Raw genomic sequence first — 18,896 nt, 5'->3', positions numbered from 1 at the left:
GAGTCCGAGCCCTTCTGAAAATTGTTGTGTGACCTTCCCCACCGCTCGGGAAGGAGTGCTTAAGACAATGACTGGCAGATTTGTGACAAATGTCTTTGCCAATCACTTAAAAATGTTCCGTTCCATGCAGGGCTCAGAGAATGAAGCACCCGGGCAGAGTCTGGGCGCTCAAGAACACACGTGAACCTGAGCTGGTTCTGTGGGCAGGTACAGCACACGCAGAGAAAATTACTCAGGGGGGCATTTGCCAAAAAAACAAAACAAAACAAACCCAAACCAACCAACCGAAAAAAATAAAAGAACCACCCCCCCCCAAAAAAAAAAAAAAAAAAAAAAAAAAAAAAAAAAAAAAACCAGAAAACAAAACCCCCCAAAAAACAAAAACAGAAAACAAAAAATCGAGGAAAAGAGTGTTGGTGTTGGTTTGGTGTTGGGATGGTTGGGCACGCGAGGGTTTTGTAGGGGACAGGGGGAAGGGCTAAACCCAGTTGCGATTTTCTTAATCTTCATCCTTTTCCCTGAAAAGCAGCAATTCTACAATTCTACACCCGGGAGAGGGGTGAGACCGGGCGGGGACCGTCCCTTCCCCGGCAGCGCCTCCTCCTCCTCGCCGGGATTTTGGCGGAGCCCCTGCCCGCCGCATCCAGAGCATCCCTGGTCCAGCCGGGGGCAGCGCTCTCGCTCCGGCCATTTCTTTCTCCTCCTCCCGCCCCCGTTCTGCACTGGGGGCTCCTCTCCGGCACCTGCCCGGCTGCGGGACGCCCCCCGGGCCGGGGGGCTCCCCTCTCTGCCTGCTCCCCTCCGTTCCTGCATCCCTCCGGCTCCGGCGCATCGCAGGTACCGCCCGGAGCAGCGGGGGCGGCGGTGCCGCTGGCAGAGGGGATCGGGACCGGGCAGCGGGGCCGGAGCGGGGCCGGGAGCGGGCCGGGGGTGGCCGTGCCCCCGAGGAGGCTGTGGGGAGCCCGGGGCTCGTTGCCATGGCTCCCTGCAAGCTCCGCCGGAGGAGATAGCGATGCCAGTCACGGAGGGACCCTCTCCCTGCTCGTGGGTGTGGAGCGGGGCTGGCTTTGGGGTGGCTGCGTTGGGTTTTTCCGCTCCCCCTCCTTCCCTCCCCTCCTAACCCCCTCCTTTTTTTTAATTTTTTTTTTTTTTTTTTTCGGGGTGGAGCGATTATTTCGGAGCGCCGGGACGGGGCTGCGGAGCTGCGGCCGCCACCGGGACCCGGCCGGGCTGAAGGTACGGGGGGCAGCGGGGAGGGGGTCCGGGGGTGCCCCGGCTGCCCTGCCCGGCTCCCACAGCGCTCTGTAATTATTTATTATCGCTCGGATCTGAGAACTGGTTCTGCTGCTGCCGGCACCGCACCTGGTCCCGCAGCGGCGGCGCCGGGCGATGGAAGCGGAGCCGGGCTGAGCCTGGCCGGGCACGGCTCGGGGGGTCCCGGGCACGGCTCGGGGGGTCCGGGACACAGCTCGGGGGTCCCGGGGAGCCGCTCCGGACCCTTCCCCTGCCCAGGGGCCGGGCGGGATCCCGCACTCTGCTCCCCGGGCGGAGGAGCCGCTGCCCGCGGAAAGTTTCGGGGAGCGGAGGCCGGCGGAGCCGGGGGACAGAGCGGAGGGACAGGGACAGGGACAGAGCCATGGACAGGGGCAGGTGACAGAGCCATGGGGACAGGTGGACAGAGCCAGGGCACAGCGCGGAGGGACAGGGACAGAGCCATGGGGACAGAGCCATGGACAGGGGGACAGAGCCATGGGACAGGGGGACAGAGCCAGGGCACAGCGCGGAGGGTCCGGGGACAGGGAGAGGGGACAGAGCCATGGCCAGGGGACAGAGCCACGGTCCGGGGACAGAGCCATGGGCCAGGGGCTCGCCGGGGGCTGGCTGGGCACTCCCGTGTTCCTTTAGGTGGGCTCAAGTTTGCGAGCCCAGATGTGGCGAACACCTGTTTCTGCTTTCCCACTGATTCTGGAGAGGATTTTTGGCTGGTTTTGCTGCAGTACCTAAATAATTACCGAAGTCCCCGGGTTTTCGGTTTTTTTTTTCTCGCTGGGGAGGCGATGTGCTGGTGTTGCCCTGCAGGAGAGCTGCTGGAATCTCTGAAGCTCGGGCTGTGTGATATTGATTCGTGTAGCACGATCAGAGCATCGGTGAGCCTGGCAACGCAATCCGGGGAAATTCTGTTTTCCAGTAGTCAGGCACAGCAAATGTACGTGGGCTTTTCATCTGTGCCTCCATCACTGGTGATACTCGGCTCATTTTGGGGTAGAAAGGATCTAAGCTGTGTTTTGTTGGATTATGTGAGGTATTCAGCACTACCTGGGAATACTTGTGCTTGAAACATGGTTTTGGAAAATTTCACCAGAGCGGTGACAGGTGGCATTTCTGTGTCGTTGCCAAGGATTTGTTTGGTGTGACTGGGTTGATATGTGCTGTGTAATTCCCCCAAATCCCATTCCATAAGCCATAAATAATAAATATTACGATTTTAGACTCAGGTCTGAGGAAAGGAGAGGAGGTGAAGAAGCTGTACTTTAAATAAATATGTATTTTTTGGCCATTGATGACCATGAAATGTTACCTCGTTGGAGCTGTGCTTGCCATCCTCTGGCCATTGCTTGCCACGTGCTTATCTTCTAATGTGAATATCAGAGTGCACAACTCCTCTGTGTTAACACTTCTCTCTTGCTTGAAAGTAAGAAATTGTCTTTGTCTTTCCAAGAAACCCAAGCCAAATAAACCCCTGTCTCAATGGGTCATTAAAAATTAGGAGATTGTGGTCCTCACTTAGGCTGAGCATCTGCTGTCACTGAGTCTGGCTTGCAGAGGAACTACAAGTCCAGATCATGTGACATTAAAATCAGATGCACAGGATAGGAACCCGAGATTTGCAGAAGGTAATTTCTTTAGAAGTATTGCCCAGTGTATGTGAAATTATCATTAAATATCTTCAGTAAAAAAACACCTGCCAGCAATCAAGAAGTTGAAATTTTGCCATATGCAGCACACAGCTTGGAAACCAATTTGTTCCTAAACTCTTCTGTTTATTATTGATTTTTATCAAACTAGGGATGGGATGAATCTTGAATATGAGGCTGAAATAAAGAGCCTGTACTTCAGCAATATACATTTAACTCAGTGTGTGTAATTATTGTGGGCTTTTAGTATGAGTTAGTTGAGTAATTAAACTTCATGAATGAAAATAAAACAATCCACTTCTTTACCCCAAGAAATCCAACAGATAAGCCTTCATTTGAATGAAAGATTACATTATTCACAGCTTGGATGTGTACCTCGAGTGGCTTGGACTGGAGCCACCTTGTTTGCCAGTAAAAATTTGCTTTATCACTTCTGTTTGGGAGAAAAAAAATGGAACAAAAAGGAATCTGTTCTTCACATAAAACGATGTTGGGGACAGTTGCTCCTGTGATAAGAAAGGATCTGCTCCTTTCCCCAGTGGGAGAGGACAGGGACTACTTTAAATACTACTAATTAGTTCAGTTTGTCTTGCACGCACTACAATGCTGTGGTTAGTTAATTATAGCTTTTCCCATTAGCAGTATGTTAAGAATAATGAATTAACATATCACACAGATCAAAAGAACATCCATAAAGTTTATCTTAGGGGGAAGAAAGTGTTATTGTGTGTCAGGAAGTCCCCCTGGCTTTCCCAAGGCACAGATTTTGTTGGAATTCCTGAGCTGGTGCTTCAGAGCCCTGTGAATGACTTGAATTGATCACAAACAAGTGACACTGGAGCTCTTGGTTGCTTAGCAACCCTCCAAGATGCCACAATTTCTTTTGGTATATTTGTCCAGTAAAGTAGAAATTCAGTTTTGTTACAGACCGTGGGTTCTTTGCTAGCACAAAGCTCACCCTATTACAACCCTAAATCATGGGGAATGAAAATTGATGTCCCAGCAGTGTGGGAGCAGCATGGGTGTGAAGGCAGAGCAGCAATCTTGTAACCATATTCTGGTGGAGATGTGCTCAGTGTTTTGTAACAAGTTGCAATTGTCCTTTCTTGGTTAGACTCCTAAAAACCCAAATCATTAATAGGACAAGTTGTATCAAAGAAATTCATCTACCAGGTGCTGTTTGAGGGGTTCCCCTTGTGCTGTCATGAGCTGTGAGGTCCTGCAAGGTCTGTGGGGTTCTCCCATGCCTGGAATTGTGGCTTGATTGTGATTTGTCTGAATTATTGTGGATGTTCAGCTCTTTGCTCATATAGACAAATCTTCACCTGCTAAACCTGAGCCTGGGAAAAGCCTGCTAGGGCTGGGAGAGCTGCAGGGTGGATGGTGTTCATTCTACTTGAAAGATTTCTTCCCCCTGGATGAGAAAAAGGAATCCAGGTACTTCCCTTTATAGAACTTGAGTATTGGATGATTTACTGTGTATGGGACTAGAGGGAGATGCTGTAGCAGTGCCCACAGGAACTGCTAAAACCAAACTGAACAAATCCCAGCTCGTTGTCACTGTTCCTTGGCTAAGATTATTGTAGTTCATAATCTGTGCACTTGTCATTAATTGCATTTCTAGGCTGGCAGATTTAGGTGAAGGCCTTAGGTGAAGACCTGTGAGCTTGGCTGACTTTGTTGTGGGTTGTTTTTTTCCCCTGTTGTTTCTGCTTAGCAAAGTCAATGCTCAAAACTCAAGGTTGTTGTATTTGTTTGTTGTTTTTTTTTTTTTTTTTCCTAGCTACTCTCTCCTATCTGTTTTATTCATTGATTTCTGTAAGTGCATTTGCATTCCCAGATGCTGATTAGTGATTGCCACTGCACAATAAACAAGTGAAGGTGCTTGTTAATATTTGGTGCCTCAGGTTTCTCCTCCCAGCATGTCCAGGCACCCTGATGGAGCACACAGTGTGTGATGGCTCTGCTGATGTTATTTGCTGGGGTTTCAGCAATCCCTAGCAGATGTTTCCTTCTTCCTTCATTGCACCTGGACACACAGAAATAAATAAAAAAAAAAAGCAGATGGAGAACAGTTTTATCATTAAAAGTAGTGTTTATTGTTACAGCTTAACCAGCTTGTGATTTTCAGTGTGGTTTCCAATTGCAGATCCTGTTCCATGGAAGAAGGACAGAAATTATGTTGCTTTCTTCATTAGGGCTTCTCTTCATATTTTCTTTGGACTCTTGCTAGTCCTCTCTTATCTGCATGAAAAAAATCACCAATTTCGGGTCGCTTTTTCCTTTGTTTTTTCTCTCTTTCAGCAGAGTTAAATCAGAGGTGTGGTTCGGGTGTGGTTCAGGTTAAGGGAGGGTGAAGAGGAGGATGGGGAGGACAGGGACGAGCCTGCTTGGGTCCATCCCCATCTTTGCTGCAGGTCTCTGGCACAGCAGGATGGAGATGTGTGGGTGCTGCCCCGAGCCTGGGCAGGGCTGTTCTGTCAGACTGCAGCTTTTGGGCTATTTTCAGCAGCTGGTTCCCAGTCTGGCAGCCCAGCCCAGCTCCAGGCAGGTGAGCTCAGACAGCCAAAGCAGAGCTGCAGTGTCCCTGCTGAACCCTCCCCGTGTCTGCAGTCAGGGAGGTGTGGACAGGGGACACTGCCAGGATATTTATCCTCAGTGCAGCACCGAGGGTGCATTGCTCTGGGAGTGCTCTGGGTGCCCAGCCTGGCCCTGTCACTGTGTCACTGTGTCACTGTGTCACTGTGTCACTGTGTCACTGTGTCACTGTGTCACTGTGTCACTGTCCCCTGCTGCCGATGCTGCACTCGCCTCCTCCTCCTCCTGAGACCATCAAAGGCAGCACCTCAGCTGCTCATTTCTGTTCCTCAGAGGACTTTAAAGGTGGGATGAAGCCACCTGAAGGGGCTCTGATGGCTGGGGAGTCTCTGTGGAGAATACAAACTGTGACTACAAACAAGCCAAGCACTGAGAGCACGAGGCTGCAGTCCCAAAGAACTCCAGACATCCAGTGAGCCAAAGCCCTCTGACCTCTCCACACAGCTTAGCTAGATGATTTTAGTACTTTCAGAAATCCCATTTCAAGCTTCTCTGTTTTTTTGGGAGTCCCATGAGATGACTGCAAGGTTTTAGTCACTATTCAGAACAGCACTGTGGCTGGAGTGAATGGGAAAGGCAGAAATCTACTCAGAGGAGTAGAGGAAAAAAAAAAAAAAAAAAAAAAAGCAGAGTTGGGCCCATCCACCTTTCAGTGCATGTCTGCTTTGGTGACTTTTGGAGTGTGACACAAGCAGTTCCCTGTCAGCCTTCCCTGCTGGCTGACACAGAAGAGGTGGCTTTGAATGCTGCCTGCTGTGCCTGTGTGGCACTTGAAAGCAGAGAGGGCTGCCTTTAAGGAGTGTATTCCCACAGCTTTAAAGGAGATTTGAGAAATGCAGCTCTCTGTCCTGTCACGTGTTGTTCCAGCATTAAACCCGATGGAAACCTGGGACAATGTCTCAGGAAAAAATGCCTGGTGCCAGTGTGCATCAAATACAATTAGTCCTGATGAAAGATTGCTCTGCTGATATGGAAACTAAAATTATTATTGTGGGGCAGATTTATTTTTTTTTCTGTTAGAAAACCCCAGTGCTTTCAGCAAAAGGAATAATTAACTCAATGGCTTTTTTTTAACACATGCTCACAGAATGCACCTTTATTTTTGCAATCTACTGAAATCAGAGACTGGTTAATAAGAAGAGATTGTCTGTGGGTCTGGATGCACCCACATGTTTTTCCCAAGGCTGATCTCATGGTCTGTCTGTCCATCACTAAAATCCTTCCCTCTGGGGCAGTTTGTGTTGGTTGAATCAGGTCTGTATGGACACTTGTATTCATGCTTGTTTGTCTGATTTTGTTGATTTTACTTCTTCATCAGCAAAATATTTGAAACCACAATCTGTTGCTGTGTTCAGTGAACTTACTACCTAAAATTTGGGTTATTGCTCAAGTGTTTTACTGAATTAGGGCTCAATGCTTTATTTTTCATAGGCTATTCTTTCATATCACTCCACCAATGACTTTGTTCCAGTAAAACTTCATTGAGAGCATAGATTTTAGAGGATTTCTGTTGTAAGTCAGAGAAGGTCCTGTTTGATTTTTTTTTTTAATTACTCAGTTTTACAGGAATAAACTGTATTCAGTGCTTGCTTTGAGTTCTGCCAAGGCATGGGTCAAAACTGCATTAATATTGGTCATTACCATCCACATTCCTTTGAGATAAATATTCCTTTTGTTGCATCTGGGCAGAAGAAAATGGCACAGAACTGAACTACTGCTATCTGCCAGGACTAGTGGCAGATTTTATTGAACACATTTTTAGGATAAACCACGGTGACTTCCAGGCAAAGCACTGGTGAAGTCATGGCGCCTCTGGAATGGATGCTCAAACCCCCAGTGACCTCAGCAGAGTCAGGTTTTTGTCCCAGGAGCGATGAAAATCTAATTTACAGCCTAAGCAGTCTGAGGAGGAGGTGCAGTGGCTCAGTGCTGACTGATACAAATGAGGGTGATTGAGTTACCCTGGCTTGGCCATCTGGGGTTTGGAGAACCCTGGAGGGCTCTGCAGGCCACATCCCTGCCTGGTGCTTTCCCTGGGAGCAGATCACCAGGAAGCAGCAGTGGATATTCTGTTTTGTGAGGCACACAGTGCCAGCTGTGGCGTGCAGGGTGAGCAGGAGCAGTGGTTAAAGGGCCAAGCCATACCTGCTCCATTAAACTGCCAGGTCAGCGCTCAAATCCACAGTGATTGCTCAGGGTTTACCACCTGCATGACAAATGCACCTTTCTGTCACTGGCTGGGCTTAGGCTTTCACCTAAACCTGGGATTTCTATGATCTCTGCTGTGTGTGTGTGTGCAGTGCTCAGCCCAGGGCTCTGCTCACCCTGATTTTTGGCTGATTCCTGTCCAGACAGTGCCTGCCTGCTGGGAGAGGCTCAGGCTTGCCTTTCAGCTTTGCATTACATCCCAGGGAGTTGCTGGAAGTGGAGCTGTTTGGGCTGTTCTGCAGCACAGAGCTTTGTTAAAGGTGAAGTGTGGTGGCACCAGGGTAATCAGAGAGTGGCTTGGGTGGGAAGGGACATTAAAAATCATCTCATTCCTCCCCCTGCCATGTTCAGGGACACCTTCCACTGTCCCAAGCCCTGCCCAGCCTGGCCTTGGACATTTCCAGGGATCCAGGGGCAGCCACAGCTGTGTCAGGTCCTCCCCACCCTCACAAAATTCCTTCCCAATATCCCATCCAAACCTGCTCCTTCAGTTTGAATCCATCCCCCCTTGTTAATAGTCCCTCTCTGTATTTTTTGTAATAATTATTTGGTGATGCAGCCCCTAAAGAAAAGGGAATTTCTCCCATTTTCTTCCCCATGAGCAGCATCCTGTCTTTTGGAGCACTGTGCCTCATTATCCTGCCAGAGCAGCACATTTTCCCTGTCAGCCATTCCCCCTGTCAGACATCCCTGTGCAGTGAAACCTCACAGAATTCCAGCTGCATAGCAAGAGGAAAAATTCATCTTTGGTGCATTAAATTATGCCTCAGTGTTTATTAAAAAAAAAAAAAAAAACAAAAAACAAAACAACCATGAAAACCACAACAGGCAACAAACCTGGAGGGTTATTCACAATCTTATGTGTACCACGAAAAAATTGGAATAATCTTTGCATTCAGCAGATAAGCAGTATTCTCCCTACAAACCTATTCCACTGTGATCCTGCAAAATGTATGCTGAGCTTGTGTGTGCACAAAGCTCCCTGAAATGGGTGGTTAGACCAAATTTTTTATCCCTGGATAGGATACAGTCAGGAATGTTGTGTGTTTTCCCTGCTAATTACATAATGCAATCACTGTAAAGAATAATGCATGCAAAGTTTGGGTGCTCAGGCAATGACAATCCATTTAACCATTTATTGCTTTATGTATTTTATAATCCCTGAACCCAAATGTCCCCGGAGAGGGAATGTGCCCTTAAAAATTTTAGGCCTTTAAATTAAGTGAATTTAAATCCCCTCATTTGCATATTTTTCCCTTTCTTTGTTCTGCCTGGATGAGCTATTGCTGCAGTAATTGAACTGTAATTCCAGCCCAGGTAAATGATGTAGGACAGGCGAGGCTGCCTGAGCCTAATCTGGCAATTTGCAGCACACCTTGGAGAGGAGAGGCTGCCCAGTCCACTTAGCATCACCCAGCGTGGGCTGCTCTGGAAATTCAATCAGCCCCTGGTGCTAAGTATGCTCCTGCAGGGACTCCAAGGGATGTGCTGGAGGAGGGAATTCCTGGGAAACAAACTCCTCTCTGAGCTGATGTCACACGGAATTCCAAAGGGGTTTGGGCTGGAAGGGAGCTTGAAGATCATCTTGTTGTAGCCAAACCCCAATGTCCAGCCTGGCCTTGGGCACTGCAGGGATCCAGGGGCAGCCACAGCTGCTCTGTGCACCCTGTGCCAGCCCTGCCCACCCTCACAGGGAGCAATTCCTTCCTGGTATCTCACCTAAATTTCCCTCTTTCCCTTTCAACCATTTACTCCTCGTCCTATCACTCCAGTTGCTGATGAAATACATAAATGGGTCAAAGCTGAATTCCCCTAAAAATAAAATTTGACAGAGCACTGAAGCTTCTGAAAGAGTTTTCCTGGGCAGCTCTGGTGGTGGCTCTTTGGTGTGTGCAGTTCTCAGCCCGTGGATTTGGCATCTCTGTAGCTGTGTGGCAGCAAAACTGGGATGGGTGGACACGAGTGGTGAGCTGTCAGTACCTGCTGGGAAGAGCCTTGGTTATGATCTTTGGGAAAGATGGGTGATGCACCACACAGGGATGGCAGAGTTCTGGCTCCACTATCCCGTGTATCTCCTGCAGGAAAACAGGAGAAGCCCATGTGCAAGGGAGGAAGCAGAAGAGGGAATAGAGGATTGTCTGGAGAGCTTGGCACCAATCCCAGAAAATAATGGAAAAGTTGGTAGAGGACAGAATTAAAATAGAGTTAAAGAATAGAGATAATTTAGGTCTCTCTGGAAAGGGAGGAGTTAGAGTTTTGATAAATGAGGATAACTGAGGTTTGTGTCAGATTTTCATGGTGTTGGATGTGGTTTGCTGTGAAATCTCACTTCAAACCAAACCAAACAAAGCTGGTGTGTGGAGTTAGCAGCAATCTCATTTCATAGAATTATGGGATGGTTTGGGCTGGACTGGACCCTGAATCACACCAGTTCCACCCCTGCCATGGCAGGGACACCTTCCACTGCCCCAGGCTGCTCCAGCCACATCCAGCCTGGCCTTGGGATGCTCCAAGGGCAGCCCAGCAGGCTGAAGGACAAATAGATCCTTTCACACAGGGATTTTATCTGAATCCCTGAGAGTGCTGGAAAGCCAGGGTCAGTTTTGGTGTCAACAGCTGAAAGAAGGGGTTTACAAACCTGGAGAGTCAAGGAAATAACCACAATATTGATTTGAAGAGTGGAGGAAATTCCCTGCAGTGAGAGATTTAGAGCTCAATCTGCTTAGCTCATCAAAAAGAGGATTGAGAGGCGACTTGATTACAGGGACAAGTATTTTCATGGGGAAAGCATATCCAGCTTTTTAATCAAGAAGGGAAAAGAAAAAATCAGATCCAATAGCTGCAAGCTGGAGCCAGACATTTTTAAATTAGATATTAAAGACAATTTTTTTTTTTATATATGTGATTAACCACTGTAATGGACTGTGATGTTTTCAGATGGAGACTGGATATCTCGTGTGACACAATCAAACATGAGATGATATGATTTGCAGAGGATAGGACAAAACACAAAATGTGCAGTACAGAAAGGTGCAAAGGCCTTAAAATCTGTGAGCATTGAAAGGGCAGTCAAAGGTAGAAGGAAAAAAAGGGAGGAACTTATCATGGGAAGCAGAAAAAGGAGGAATAGAAGCACTGAAAGGACAAAGAAAGGAGTTTCAGAGCTTCTGTTTCAGAGGATTGGAGCATATGTGTGAGCAAAGTGAGTTTTGGCATTGGGAGCACCTTGGGTGTTGGCAGAGCTGGAGTCATCTGTTTCCCAGTCAAAACAGCAATTTTGGATTCTGGGCTTTGTTAATGATGATAAAGGAACCTCCTATCTGTGGTCTGGGCTTTTGGCAGTGCTGTGGTGCTGGGGGAGAGGATGGTGCTGCCCAGAGCTGGGATCCCACCAGGAGAGTTGTGCCACCTTCCCCTGAGCAAAGGGCACCTCCTGTGCCCCTGGGCACTGCTCTGATGTCCTGTACCCCTGGCATTGCTGTGATGTCCCCATTCCAAAACCCAGGTGTCACTGGGTTCTCCTGTGTGCCCACCACTTTGCTGGAACCAGTGTTACACACACAAGTGTTAAAAAATTCATATTTCTACCATTGAACCAAATTTTCAGGATGATGCCTTGAGAGGCTGCCTGGAGCAGAGTTAAAGGAATAAAGCAGGATTTGTTAAAAACCCTTCAAAGGATTCCCCTTGGGCAGTGCAAGAGCCTGGCCATGGCTGCACCCAGGATGGATCCCAGTCAGGAGTTTCACACTTTTATCAGTTTTGCTCCATTTCCATTTGGGGTTCACTGTCCAACCCCAGCTCCAGGCTCTGCAGTCCCACCCTCCCAGATTCTCTCCCCAGTTCTCTCTGTTTGCACTTTTTGGGGCTGGAGCTGCAGCCTGTCCTTGGTTCTGGGCTGGACAAGGATTGTTGTGTGTGCTGAGCTGGGAGGAGAGCTTGGGACACTTTACATGGAGTTCAGAGTCACTAATGCAGTGCAGAGTCTGGAAAATAGAAAAGCTCAAACTTGTGGCATCAAGGAAATCCCAGAGAAATCTGTGGTCTCAGGATTTTTGATGTGTTCTCTCTGTGTTTGTCTTCTTGAAGTTGTTTCACCAGAGCAGTGACTGGCACTTCCTTTTTCCGAGAAACAAAACTCTGTTACAGCTGCTTACAGTGCCTAATAATGAGATAATCATTAACTTAAGCCTAATACTGTGGTTTTTCTGTGGTGCAGTGGTTCAGTCATGACTGCTCCAGGTGATTTTGCTGGGTTTTTTCCTGTGGATCTTCATCTCTAAAGAAAGTGAAACAGATGCCTTAAAGACTGTCAGTAGTCATGGGAGCTCTTTAGCCAGGACTGGAAATCACTTTTCCAGAAAAATTTCCAAAACTCTTCTTTCCCTCCACAGCAAAGGATATTCTGTCAGGGTTATGTGGAGGGAAATCACTCACAGCTGCTCTTCTTTCACAACTCCATCCCAAAGGTGTTACCCTTGTTTAGAGCATTTCCTGCACTGGTTTTGGACTGGAAGAGAGTCACTATTTCAGCATCTTTTCTGTGGAAATAGGAACATGTTTTCTTTGGACTATTTAACAAAACCATGAACTCTGTGATCAATTAGAGCTCCAATTACCTGCAGCTCTGCTCTGTCTTGGATGGCCTTGCCCATTTTGCACTGCCAGAAAACTGAGTGTGGAATTGGGCTGGTTATGGCCATATTCTCCTTGGAACTAGGAAAGCTCATGAATGGGAATAAACACATTTATTGGGGGAAAAAAATACCCAGCAAAGGATGAGGATGTATGTGTGTGTCACCTGTAAGGACTGGCTGGAAGGGCAGTAATTATTCCAAAATCCTGTTGGACTATATCAACCTTGGTGATTGTTTTCTCTCTCAGTGGACAACCCAATAATTGTCTTTGCCTCAGGATCCCCTGGAAGCTGCTCTCAAATCAGAGCAGTCCTTCAGCACTTAACTCCTGACATTGTGACATCCATTAGAGCACAGAGAGGTAGGAATTACCCTATTCAATCCGATTAAAGATCCAATTAAGTTGGAATCCTCTCTCTGTTAGTAAGGAATATCACATGACTCAACACCCTGGGAAAACCAAACCTTCCTCCCTCCTTCCTTCCCTGAACTCTCATCACAATTAAGGAGCAAATTGTCCCTTAAAGAATTTATTTTTATTTTATTTTATTTTATTTTATTTTATTTTATTTTATTTTATTTTATTTTATTTTATTTTATTTTATTTTATTTTATTTTATTTTATTTTATTTTATTTTTTTTTTTTTTTTTTTTTTTTTTTTTTTTTAAATTTTATTTTTTAGTTTAGTTTAATTTAGTTTCTCTTCTTCCCAAGAACTTCCAGCTTGGCTCCCATCCTGAAACATGAGATTAACAGCCCTTATCAATTCTCCTGCCTTGGGAAAGTATTATTATTATTAGCTTGAAACACCTAATCATTCTCCTGATCACCCTGCCCTTTGTATCAATAACTTTGTTGTGTCAGACAGGTCCCCAAGTTAATTGTGGTGATTTTCTTTCTTGTTTAAATGTGCTGTGTCTTAATTCCAGTGTGATCAGTGGAGTGGCTGTTTGACCTTGTTTCACCTGCTTGCAGAAATACTTGTGTCTGCCATGTCCATTCCTTGAAACATTTCATCTGTACATGAAATCCTGAGGATTCTTCTCATTTCTTTCTTAAAGGGACTTCTAATATTTTCCTTTTTTTTTTTTTTTTTTTTTTTTTTTTTCTCTTTTAGTCCTTTTTACATCTCTAATTTCTGACTGAAGTTCTGCTGGGTGTCAAAAGCAAAAATAAATCAGCACATCTAAATTGCTATTGATTATTATTATTTATAATTCCTTAGTCCTTTCTAAGGCATTCTGTACAAAATCCTCATCTCAGTTGTGTCTTGGGCTGCTGAGCAGATGCTTCTTATTGAAGTGATTTTTATTCATTTTTGTGGAAAGCAAACAATCCAATTGAAACCCTCTTCTCCTTCAGCCTCCTGAGGGCCAGGGGCTATTTGGTGAATTTAACTTCAGTTACATCAAATGAAACAAATCCATTCTGACCCTTGAGGAAGCCTCATGTTTTAGATCACAGGTTGCTTCTGAATACAGGGATGGGAAATGAATGTCTCCCTGGATGGATGATCCTTAACTGTCTCCTGCAAGGCTTCTCACAGTTTCCTTTGAACTCAGTGGCCTGGTCATTTCTGAACAGGCTGAGATTTGAGTGGATAAAGTGTTTAAAAATCTATATTTATATTTATATATGTTTATATATATATATACACATGTGTGTGTGTGTATGCACAATTAATTAATTTACTACACTTGTATGGTTTTGCACAGAACTGTTTAACCATCATGGCAGTACATGGAAAATAAAATCATTTGGGAGATATATCTATATCTTTATTTTTGTTTCAAAACCAGTTTGTGCAACAGGCAGTAGCTTTAGCCTTGGGCTTTTGAACCTGATGCTACATTTATCTTCCCTGAAAATAATCAGAGTACAGCAACATCTGATGTGCCTGAGAGGGAAACAAACACAAGTGAGCAGCTGAATGTGGAGCATATGAAATGTTTCCATTTATCCTGAGCTATGAACTTTGAAATTTGATATTAAACACCTAGAATGTGTTTTCATGAGTGTCCCCATACAAGTGCATTTATACATTCTATATATAAATAAAGATAATTGGGTTTTTGCCTTGTGTGGCCACATGAGGAGTGCTGGAAAGCTCATACACTAATGTTTATTAATAATTAGATGTTACCTCAGAAGTGGTTCAGATTTCTTCTATTTTAGGATATTGTTTTATTTGGGTGCTCCTCTCTGAGGAACAACTTCATCCTGTTTTTGGCACTGGCACTCTCAGTAGCAGATGTTATGACTCAGAGCAGACAAGAAGATTCAGATTTCTGTTTTCTTCTTTTTTTTTACCTTTTTTTCTCTTTTTTTCCCCAAGTGACTTGCCCCCAGGCATTTTCTGACAGGGAGGATATAATTTTGAATTAAATGTGAATGTGGAGGCTTTCCAAAGCTCCAAATTGCAGAGATTTCTCAGCATGGCTCAAGGAGAAATTAAACTCTCCATGCTGATGGGCTGCTGTGCTGGGAGGGGCAGCTCTGGTACCAAAGCCTGAGTTTGTTGCCTCAGTACAAATTTGGGCACAAGAGAAGCCCTGAGCTGCTTTACTCGATTTTTTAACAGCCCTTTCCCTCCTGGAAACCTCAGAGCACAGCTGGATCTTCCTTCTTCCTTTTCCCTCTCACCTCCAGATGGTGACTGGTGGTTTAATATTTTATTTATCAGGTGAGTCTCTGGCATCAGTGAGCAGAGGTGGTTTTAAGAGGGAGAATTTGGTGTCAAAGCAGATATTCCAGAGGGCAGGAAGGGCTTTTGGTCCCTGCCAAGGTGTTTGCTCTCATTTTGGATGGATGCAATGAGAAGAGGATGTCTCTCTTCATTGTGGTGGGATTTGTCAGGAAATTGTGATTTGTGTCTTTTGAAGAAAAAAAAAACAAACCCTTAACACTCCAGATCTAAACCATATGAAAGGATGTCTCAAGTTTAAGAGCAGAACTTTCTTCCTGATGAAACAGAGCACGGAGGAACCTCCCTGTTCTTGCCTAAATCTGCAGATTCCTGTCCCAGCCCTAACGAGGTCAGGTTTGCATTGTCTGGAGCTGCTCTTTGTGTGGGCTCTGGCTGAGGACATGATGTCTCCTCACTGTTTGCCTCTCATTTCCTCACCTTTATTCCCTTTTTCACCCTTTGGCCCGTGTTTCACCCCTTGCTCTGCTCCTGTCCCCAGCACTGCAGGCTCTCAGGGCAGGGCAGGCTCGAAGCCCCTGAACTTTCCCAACCAGATGTTTTGGGGTCAGCTTTGATGCTGATCAAGGGCTGCTTCCATCAGGCATCTGCTCATTCATACAGCTCCTGCAAATTTTGGAATTGCAGAAATGTGTGTGCAGGCAGGATCTGTCCCCCTGCTCCAAAATCTCTTCCTCTGGAGCAGCTTTTGTGAGTCATGGCCATGAATTTCCTTTGTGCCCCCACACTCAGGAGGATTTTCCTTCAGTGCTGAGGATCCTGCCTGGGAAAGGAGTGAGAGCCAACTCGGAGAGCTTTAACCCATAATAAATCTGATGTCCCTGGGGAGAAGGGAGATTAAAGAGCCCAAATTCTCCAGGAGATTGTCACTTGGCTAATGATGATCGTAGCCCATGGCAGTCAGGGATGATAGGGCTGATATTAAGCAGGGGTTGTGAACCAATTAGTCTGCTCAACAAAACACTTGGTCCATTGGGTGCAAATGTTAGGAATATTTATAGGGCTGGCTCCACAGCCAGCTAATCAAAACTGGAGAAAGCTCCTTAAGAGCCTGTCCCAGGCTCTGCAGAGGCCCTGAGATTACACAGCTGACAGATAAACAAATGTTTGCCCATGTAAATATTAGGACTGTATTTGAACTCTTTCTCGTTTTCCTGGTGGTGTAAAATCAATTAGGGGTGATTAAAGCTGGAGTGCCGTTCCCTGTGGAGAGCAGGATCTCCTGCTGGATTCTCCCAGTTTGGCTCTTTGGGTGTCCCCTGGTCCAGGTGGGGATGTCACTCAGCTGGCCCAGGTAAAACAGCAGCAGCACAATGAATTCAGTGTTGCATTCATTAACTGCTCAGTGCTTCAGCCCTGAGTGTTCCCATCAGCTCCTTACCCCATTAACCCCTGAACCTGCTGAATTTCCAGAGCATGGCACTGATGGAAATAAACACTGGTCTCGCAGTGACTGCTGTCCAGCACCTTCTGCTACTGAAACAGAGACTTGGTCCTTGCATAAAGTCCAATAGTGGAGCTGGAGAGAAAATAATCCATCCTAATTTACAGGCTGGCTTCAGTGTTTCTGAGGGTTTCTCTATTGGCTTGTTTATTTGCACTTCATTTCAAATTGTCAGGGCTTTTTCCTTCTGATCTCAAGCATCAGTTGCAGAAACACTTCTGTAAAGCAGACAAGAGTAAGAAAAATCCACAGGCTTCCCTGGAAAAGCTTTTTGAAAGCTGAGAGTATTGATTGCCCAGGCTGAAGGCATAAATGTGGTTATACATGTCTTTACAGAGAATCTGCAAATAGAGGAACAGCTTCTGACCCTACTACTCAGCTTCTCACCAAAACACTCTGCCTTGCTGATTTCCAGCTGTTATTTTACAGCAAGTGTATTTTGAAATACAGCCATTTTGGGTTTGTGGATCAAGGTGGTTTTCCCCAGGTTATTTGAAAAATTACATGTTAAACTGGGGCATTTATTGTGCTTGGCAAGCACTACACTAGGTCTTTACTTAAAGAAAAATCAAATTGGCGAGCACAATGTGATTTTATTTTTTATTATTATTATGGTTTTTTACACCTCCCTGTGTGTAAAAGCTTTCTTTATGCTGCTGCTATTCTGACTGCAAATGGCTTTAAGTGCAGTGGGTTTTAATATACAGATGTTCTTTCTGATGGCTCCTATATGTGACATAATGAAAGTGACATAATGTCTTTTTTGAGCCTGAAAAGAACCATTCTCATTGGTCCTGGTAATTGTGTTAATAGTGCTCTTTATTTGTAGGTTCTTTTCAGGTTTTTTTTTTTCCCTTTTTTTTTTTTTTTGTTCATGTATATATCAGAGATGCAACACACTGGCAGTTAAATGGGGTAAAAATGATCTTTTGGAGAGGACAGTCCAAGTCCATGGAGACTCTCCAGGGATCTCATTAAAGCATTCTTTCCTAATCCAGTGTAGTGCAATATCAGCTCCCTGAATCCCCACAGTGTGGCTTCCTGATAGGTCAGTTTACACAGAATTAATTGTCTAATTTTGCAAACAACCAGTACAGAGCACATTGATTTCTATTTATTTATTTATTTAGCTGTCTATTTTTAATCTGGTCTGTTGCTCTTGTGGGTTCTGTGCTTTGTATTTCAAGGTACTCCAGTTTTTCATAGCCCATATCACATAGGAACCATTGTTTATTTTTATCAGTCTTCTTTTTGTCCTTCTAATATAAAGGAATTGCTGGTAATTTAAGCAATAATCTTCTGCATTAAAAAAAAAAAAAACAAAAACAAAAACAAAAACAAAAACAAAACAAAAAAACAAAAAACAAAAAAAAAAAACCAAAAAAAAAAAAAAAAAAAAAAAAAACCAAAAAAAAAACAAGTATAAGGAGGTTTCAGAAAAGCAAATTCAGATTGTTTAAGGCTTCAGTAGTTTAGATGCTGCAGAGACTGATCCTAGTTTGGATTTGACTTGTCCTCAAAGGTCACCTGGCTGCTTTGGTGGCACTGGAGTAGCACAGGGAAAATGAGCCTTGCCCAGGACAAAGGACCAGCAAGAGGAAATCAGTTGGTACAGAAGCACAGAAAAATACATTTGAATAAAATCTCATGGACTGAGCTGTGAATTTGGCTTGAGCAGGTTTTTTAATATATTTGGAGGATCTGTTTTAAGGTAAAGTTCTTGAAATGTAACTTGCACACACAGGATTTCTGCATTAGAACCAGAGGATTATTCAGATTGACAAACACCTTTAAGATCATCAACTTGAACTTACTGCCTGTGGTTTTGAAACCACATGAGAAAGATGGATTTACTCACAATATCCCTCAGCTTGCTTTGGCCTGGGTGGCTGCTAAAAATTGTTCCAAACTGCTCCCAGCTCCTGCTGCTCTCAGGAGACAGATCTTCTCCTCCTTCTTCTCCTTCTCCTTCTCCTTCTCCTTCTCCTTCTCCTTCTCCTTCTCCTTCTCCTTCTCCTTCTCCTTCTCCTTCTCCTTCTCCTTCTCCTTCTCCTTCTCCTTCTCCTTCTCCTTCTCCTTCTCCTTCTCCTTCTCCTTCTCCTTCTCCTCCTTCCCCTTCCCCTTCCCCTTCCCCTTCCCCTTCCCCTTCCCCTTCCCCTTCCCCTTCCCCTTCCCCTTCCCCTTCCCCTTCCCCTTCCCCTTCCCCTTCTCTTCCTGGGAAATTAAGGCAGTAGGATGAGGTGAGAGAAAGGACAAGTCAGGATGGCTTATTTGGAAGGGCAAAAAAAAACCAAAAACCAAACAAAGCAGCAAAATTATCCTCAAAGCCTGTTGTGATTCATAAAATGTGTTCATCAACACCAGGATTTCATCTTCTGTTTCTCATTTA

The 18,896-nt window shown here is 45.3% G+C and overlaps 1 protein-coding gene across 1 annotated transcript in view; it reads left to right on the top strand.

The window, feature by feature from the left end:
• The first annotated feature begins 702 nt into the window (after positions 1-702).
• CHL1 (cell adhesion molecule L1 like) overlaps positions 703-18,896 on the top strand; it is a 123,272-nt gene continuing 105,078 nt past the window's right edge. The window contains 2 exon segments of the mRNA XM_056501616.1: positions 703-837; positions 1,168-1,236. The gene's annotated coding sequence lies outside the window, so the exon portion shown is untranslated.

Source organism: Oenanthe melanoleuca, chromosome 12, assembly GCF_029582105.1.
Source record: "Oenanthe melanoleuca isolate GR-GAL-2019-014 chromosome 12, OMel1.0, whole genome shotgun sequence".
Classification (NCBI taxonomy): domain Eukaryota; kingdom Metazoa; phylum Chordata; class Aves; order Passeriformes; family Muscicapidae; genus Oenanthe; species Oenanthe melanoleuca.
This window is presented reverse-complemented; position numbering and strand designations above follow the sequence as displayed.